The sequence below is a fragment of the Astyanax mexicanus genome, chromosome 3, assembly GCF_023375975.1.
Source record: "Astyanax mexicanus isolate ESR-SI-001 chromosome 3, AstMex3_surface, whole genome shotgun sequence".
Taxonomy (NCBI): Eukaryota; Metazoa; Chordata; class Actinopteri; order Characiformes; family Acestrorhamphidae; genus Astyanax; species Astyanax mexicanus.
The window spans coordinates 31,495,001-31,500,000 of NC_064410.1; the positions used below are offsets into that span (position 1 = coordinate 31,495,001).

Consider the following 5,000-nt stretch of genomic DNA (forward strand, 5'->3'; position numbering starts at 1 on the left):
TTGTTTAGTTGGTGCTTTAAAAAAAAAAAAAAAAGGCTGTCCAGAGCTCTAAAGTCGGCGTGGCTCGTTGGTCTAGGGGTATGATTCTAGCTTTGGGTGCGAGAGGTCCCGGGTTCAAGTCCCGGACGAGCCCAGTTGGTGGGAGTTCTCACAGTTAATTCTTTAGTTGGTGCTTTAAAAAAAAAAAAAAAAAAAAAAAAAAAAGACTGTCCGGAGCACTGAAAAAAAAAAAAAAAGGCTGTCCAGAGTTCTGAAGTCGACGTGGCTCGTTGGTCCAGGGGTATGATTCTCGCTTAGGGTGCGAGAGGTCCCGGGTTCAAATCCCGGACGAGCCCAGTTGGTGGAAGTTCTCCGAGTTAATCCTTTAGATGGTGCTTTTCAAAAAAAAAAAAAAAAAAAAGGCTGTCCGGAGCGCTAAAGTCGGCGTGGCTCGTTGGTCTAGGGGTATGATTCTCGCTTTGGGTGCGAGAGGTCCCATGTTCAAATCCCGGACGAGCCCAGTTGGTGGGAGTTCTCTGAGTTAATCCTTTAGTTGGTGCTTTAAATAAAAAAAAAAAAAAAAAAAGACTGTCCGGAGCGCTAAAGTTGGCGTGGCTTGTTGGTCTAGGGGTATGATTCTCGCTTTGGGTGCGAGAGGTCCCGGGTTCAAATCCCGGATGAGCCCAGTTGGTGGGAGGTCTCCAAGTTAATTCTTTAGTTGGTGCTTTAAAAAAAAAAAAAAAAAAAAAAAAAAAAGACTGTCTGGAGCACTGAAAAAAAAAAAAAAAGGCTGTCCAGAGTTCTGAAGTCGACGTGGCTCGTTGGTCTAGGGGTATGATTCTCGCTTAGGGTGCGAGAGGTCCCGGGTTCACATCCCGGACGAGCCCAGTTGATGGAAGTTATCGGAGTTAATCCTTAAGTTGGTGCTTTTTAAAAAAAAAAAAAAAAAAAAAAAAGGCTGTCCGGAGCGCTAAAGTCGGCGTGGCTCGTTGGTCTAGGGGTATGATTCTCGCTTTGGGTGCGAGAGGTCGCATGTTCAAATCCCGGACGAGCCCAGTTGGTGGGAGTTCTCTGAGTTAATCCTTTAGTTGGTGCTTTAAATAAAAAAAAATAAAAAAAAAGACTGTCTGGAGCGCTTAAGTTGGCGTGGCTCGTTGGTCTAGGGGTATGATTCTCGCTTTGGGTGCGAGAGGTCCCGGGTTAAAATCCCGTATTAGCCCAGTTGGTGGGAGTTCTCCGAGTTAATCCTTTAGTTGGTGCTTTAAAAAAAAAAAAAAAAAAAAAAAAAAAAATGCTGTCCAGAGTTCTGTAGTCAACGTGGCTCGTTGGTCTAGGGGTATGATTCTAGCTTTGGGTGCGAGAGGTCCCGGGTTCAAATCCCGGACGAGCCCAGTTGGTGGGAGTTCTCCGAGTTAATCCTTTAGTTGGTGCTTTAAAAAAAAAAAAAAAAAAAAGGCTGTCCGGAGCACTGAAGTTGGCGTGGCTCGTTGGTCTAGGGGTATGATTCTCTCTTTGGGTGCGAGAGCTCCCGGGTTCAAATCCCGGACGAGCCCAGTTGGTGGGAGTTCTCCAAGTTAGTCCTTTAGTTGGTGCTTTTTAAAAAAAAAAAAAAAAAAAAAAGGCTGTCCGGAGCGCTAAAGTCGGCGTGGCTCGTTGGTCTAGGGGTATGATTCTCGCTTTGGGTGCGAGAGGTCCCATGTTCAAATCCCGGACGAGCCCAGTTGGTGGGAGTTCTGTGAGTTAATCCTTTAGTTGGTGCTTTAAATAAAAAAAATAAAAAAAAAAGACTGTCCGGAGCGCTAAAGTTGGCGTGGCTCGTTGGTCTAGGGGTATGATTCTCGCTTTGGGTGCGAGAGGTCCCGGGTTCAAATCCCGGACGAGCCCAGTTGGTGGGAGTTCTCCGAGTTAATCCTTTAGTTGGTGCTTTAAAAAAAAAAAAAAAAAAAAAAGGCTGTCCGGAGCACTGAAGTTGGCGTGGCTCGTTGGTCTAGGGGTATGCTTCTCGCTTTGGGTGCAAGAGCTCCCGGGTTCAAATCCCGGACGAGCCCAGTTGGTGGGAGTTCTCCAAGTTAATCCTTTAGTTGGTGCTTTAAAAAAAAAAAAAAAAAAAAAAAGGCTGTCCGGAGCGCTAAAGTTGGCGTGGCTCATTGGTCTAGGTGTATGATTCTCGCTTTGGGTGCGAGAGGTCCCGGGTTCAAATCCCGGACGAGCCCAGTTGGTGGAAGTTCTCCGAGTTAATCCTTTAGTTGGTGCTTTTAAAAAAACAAAAACACGAAAGGCTGTCCAGAGTTCTGGTGGAAGTTCTCCGAGTTTATCCTTTAGTTGGTGCTTTAAAAAAAAAAATACTGTCCGGAGCACTGAAAAAAAAAAAAAAGGCTGTCCAGAGTTCTAAAGTCGGCGTAGCTCGTTGGTCTAGGGGTATGATTCTCGCTTTGGGTGCGAGAGGTCCTGGGTTCAAATCCCGGACGAGCCCAGTTGGTGGGAGTTCTCCGAGTTAATCCTTTAGTTGTTGCTTTAAAAAAAAAAAAAAAGGCTGTCCGGAGCGCTAAAGTCTGCGTGGCTCGTTGGTCTAGGGGTATGATTCTCGCTTTGGGTGCGAGAGGTCCCGGGTTCAAATCCCGGACGAGCCCAGTTGGTGGGAGTTCTCTGAGTTAATCCTTTAGTTGGTGCTTTAAAAAAAAAAAAAAGGCTGTCCAGAGTTCTGAAGTCCACGTGGCTTCTTGGTCTAGGGGTATGATTCTCGCTTTGGGTGCGAGAGGTCCCGGGTTCAAATCCCGGACGAGCCCAGTTGGTGGGAGTTCTGCGAGTTAATCCTTTAGTTGGTGCTTTAAAAAAAAAAAAAAAAAAAAAAGGCTGTCTGGAGCGCTAAAGTTGGCGTGGCTCGTTGGTCTAGGGGTATGATTCTCGCTTTGGGTGCGAGAGGACCCATGTTCAAATCCCGGACGAGCCCAGTTGGTGGGAGTTCTCTGAGTTAATCCTTTAGTTGGTGCTTTAAATAAAAAAAAAAAAAAAAAAAAGACTGTCCGGAGCACTGAAAAAAAAAAAAAAAGGCTGTCCAGAGTTCTGAAGTCGACGTGGCTCGTTGGTCTAGGGGTATGATTCTCGCTTAGGGTGCGAGAGGTCCCGGGTTCAAATCCCGGACGAGCCCAGTTGGTGGAAGTTCTCCGAGTTAATCCTTTAGTTGGTGCTTTTTAAAAAAAAAAAAAAAAAAAAAAAGGCTGTCCGGAGCGCTAAAGTCGGCGTGGCTCGTTGGTCTAGGGGTATGATTCTCGCTTTGGGTGCGAGAGGTCCCATGTTCAAATCCCGGACGAGCCCAGTTGGTGGGAGTTCTCTGAGTTAATCCTTTAGTTGGTGCTTTAAATAAAAAAAAATAAATAAAAAAAAAAGACTGTCCGGAGCGCTAAAGTTGGCGTGGCTCGTTGGTCTAGGGGTATGATTCTCGCTTTGGGTGCGAGAGGTCCCGGGTTCAAATCCCGGATTAGCCCAGTTGGTGGGAGTTCTCCGAGTTAATCCTTTAGTTGGTGCTTTAAAAAAAAAAAAAAAAAAAAAGGCTGTCCGGAGCGCTAAAGTTGGTGTGGCTCATTGGTCTAGGTGTATGATTCTCGCTTTGGGTGCGAGAGGTCCCGGGTTCAAATCCCGGACGAGCCCAGTTTGTGGGAGTTCTCCGGGTCAATACTTTAGTTGGTGCTTTAAAAAAAAAAAAAAAAAAAAAAAAGACTGTCCGGAGCACTGAAGTCGATGTGGCTCGTTGGTCTAGGGGTATGATTCTCGCTTAGGGTGCGAGAGGTCCCGGGTTCAAATCCTGGACGAGCCCAGTTGGTGGAAGTTCTCCGAGTTAATCCTTTAGTTGGTGCTTTTGAAAAAAAAAAAAAAAAAAAAGTCTGTCCGGAGCACTGAAGTTGGCGTGGCTCGTTGGTCTAGGGGTATGATTCTCGCTTTGGGTGCGAGAGGTCCCGGGTTCATATCCCGGACGAGCCCAGTTGGTGGGAGTTCTCCGAGTTAATCCTTTAGTTGGTGCTTTAAAAAAAAAAAAAAAAAAAGGCTGTCCGGAGCACTGAAGTTGGCGTGGCTCGTTGGTCTAGGGGTATGATTCTCGCTTTGGGTGCGAGAGGTCCCGGGTTCAAATCCCGGACGAGCCCAGTTGGTGGGAGTTCTCCGAGTTAATCTCTTAGTTGGTGCTTTAAAAAAAAAAAAGGCTGTACAGAGTTCTGAAGTCAACGTGGCTCGTTGGTCTAGGGGTATGATTCTCGCTTTGGGTGCGAGAGGTCCCGGGTTCAAATCCCCGACGAGCCCAGTTGGTGGGAGTTCTCCGAGTTAATCCTTTAGTTGGTGCTTAAAAAAAAAAAAAAAAAAAAAACACTGTCCGGTGCGCTGAAGTTGACGTGGCTCGTTGGTCTAGGGGTATGATTCTCGCTTCGGGTGCGATAGGTCCCGGGTTCAAATCCCGGACGTGCCCAGTTGGTGGGAGTTCTCCAAGTTAATTGTTTAGTTGGTGCTTTAAAAAAACAAAAAAACAAAAGGCTGTCCAGAGGTCTAAAGTCGGCGTGGCTCGTTGGTCTAGGGGTATGATTCTCGCTTTGGGTGCGAGAGGTCCCGGGTTCAAATCCCGGACGAGCCCAGTTGGTGGGAGTTCTCCGAGTTAATCCTTTAGTTGGTGCTTTAAAAAAAAAAAAAAAAAAAAAATGGCTGTCCGGAGCGCTAAAGTCGGCGTGGCTTGTTGGTCTAGGGGTATGATTCTCGCTTAGGATGCGACAGGTCCCGGGTTCAAATCCCGGACGAGCCCAGTTTGTGGGAGTTCTCCGGGTCAATCCTTTAGTTGGTGCTTTAAAAAAAAAAATAAATAAATAAAAATACTGTCCGGAGCACTGAAAAAAAAAAAAAAAAGGCTGTCCAGAGTTCTAAAGTCGGCGTGGCTCGTTGGTCTAGGGGTATGTTTCTCGCTTTGGGTGCGAGAGGTCCCGGGCTCAAATCCCGGACGAGCCATCTTGGTGGGAGTTTTCCGATTTAATCTTTTAGTTGGT

General features: G+C 46.6%; 18 non-coding genes across 18 annotated transcripts; all 18 read left to right on the forward strand.

The window, feature by feature from the left end:
- The first annotated feature begins 61 nt into the window (after positions 1 to 61).
- trnap-ugg (transfer RNA proline (anticodon UGG)) lies at positions 62 to 133 on the forward strand. The gene has a single exon. It is a non-coding gene; the product is annotated as a tRNA-Pro (tRNA).
- A 130-nt stretch (positions 134 to 263) lies between these two features.
- On the forward strand, positions 264 to 335 carry trnap-agg (transfer RNA proline (anticodon AGG)). The gene has a single exon. It is a non-coding gene; the product is annotated as a tRNA-Pro (tRNA).
- Positions 336 to 592: 257 nt separating this feature from the next.
- On the forward strand, positions 593 to 664 carry trnap-ugg (transfer RNA proline (anticodon UGG)). Its single transcript has one exon. It is a non-coding gene; the product is annotated as a tRNA-Pro (tRNA).
- A 130-nt stretch (positions 665 to 794) lies between these two features.
- On the forward strand, positions 795 to 866 carry trnap-agg (transfer RNA proline (anticodon AGG)). Its single transcript has one exon. It is a non-coding gene; the product is annotated as a tRNA-Pro (tRNA).
- A 432-nt stretch (positions 867 to 1,298) lies between these two features.
- On the forward strand, positions 1,299 to 1,370 carry trnap-ugg (transfer RNA proline (anticodon UGG)). Its single transcript has one exon. It is a non-coding gene; the product is annotated as a tRNA-Pro (tRNA).
- Positions 1,371 to 1,791: 421 nt separating this feature from the next.
- On the forward strand, positions 1,792 to 1,863 carry trnap-ugg (transfer RNA proline (anticodon UGG)). Its single transcript has one exon. It is a non-coding gene; the product is annotated as a tRNA-Pro (tRNA).
- A 517-nt stretch (positions 1,864 to 2,380) lies between these two features.
- On the forward strand, positions 2,381 to 2,452 carry trnap-ugg (transfer RNA proline (anticodon UGG)). Its single transcript has one exon. It is a non-coding gene; the product is annotated as a tRNA-Pro (tRNA).
- Positions 2,453 to 2,537: 85 nt separating this feature from the next.
- trnap-ugg (transfer RNA proline (anticodon UGG)) lies at positions 2,538 to 2,609 on the forward strand. Its single transcript has one exon. It is a non-coding gene; the product is annotated as a tRNA-Pro (tRNA).
- An 84-nt stretch (positions 2,610 to 2,693) lies between these two features.
- On the forward strand, positions 2,694 to 2,765 carry trnap-ugg (transfer RNA proline (anticodon UGG)). Its single transcript has one exon. It is a non-coding gene; the product is annotated as a tRNA-Pro (tRNA).
- Positions 2,766 to 3,055: 290 nt separating this feature from the next.
- Positions 3,056 to 3,127, forward strand: trnap-agg (transfer RNA proline (anticodon AGG)). The gene has a single exon. It is a non-coding gene; the product is annotated as a tRNA-Pro (tRNA).
- A 265-nt stretch (positions 3,128 to 3,392) lies between these two features.
- trnap-ugg (transfer RNA proline (anticodon UGG)) lies at positions 3,393 to 3,464 on the forward strand. Its single transcript has one exon. It is a non-coding gene; the product is annotated as a tRNA-Pro (tRNA).
- A 257-nt stretch (positions 3,465 to 3,721) lies between these two features.
- trnap-agg (transfer RNA proline (anticodon AGG)) lies at positions 3,722 to 3,793 on the forward strand. Its single transcript has one exon. It is a non-coding gene; the product is annotated as a tRNA-Pro (tRNA).
- A 92-nt stretch (positions 3,794 to 3,885) lies between these two features.
- On the forward strand, positions 3,886 to 3,957 carry trnap-ugg (transfer RNA proline (anticodon UGG)). Its single transcript has one exon. It is a non-coding gene; the product is annotated as a tRNA-Pro (tRNA).
- An 89-nt stretch (positions 3,958 to 4,046) lies between these two features.
- trnap-ugg (transfer RNA proline (anticodon UGG)) lies at positions 4,047 to 4,118 on the forward strand. Its single transcript has one exon. It is a non-coding gene; the product is annotated as a tRNA-Pro (tRNA).
- An 82-nt stretch (positions 4,119 to 4,200) lies between these two features.
- trnap-ugg (transfer RNA proline (anticodon UGG)) lies at positions 4,201 to 4,272 on the forward strand. The gene has a single exon. It is a non-coding gene; the product is annotated as a tRNA-Pro (tRNA).
- A 253-nt stretch (positions 4,273 to 4,525) lies between these two features.
- On the forward strand, positions 4,526 to 4,597 carry trnap-ugg (transfer RNA proline (anticodon UGG)). Its single transcript has one exon. It is a non-coding gene; the product is annotated as a tRNA-Pro (tRNA).
- A 93-nt stretch (positions 4,598 to 4,690) lies between these two features.
- trnap-agg (transfer RNA proline (anticodon AGG)) lies at positions 4,691 to 4,762 on the forward strand. Its single transcript has one exon. It is a non-coding gene; the product is annotated as a tRNA-Pro (tRNA).
- Positions 4,763 to 4,890: 128 nt separating this feature from the next.
- Positions 4,891 to 4,962, forward strand: trnap-ugg (transfer RNA proline (anticodon UGG)). Its single transcript has one exon. It is a non-coding gene; the product is annotated as a tRNA-Pro (tRNA).
- Positions 4,963 to 5,000: the final 38 nt, after the last annotated feature.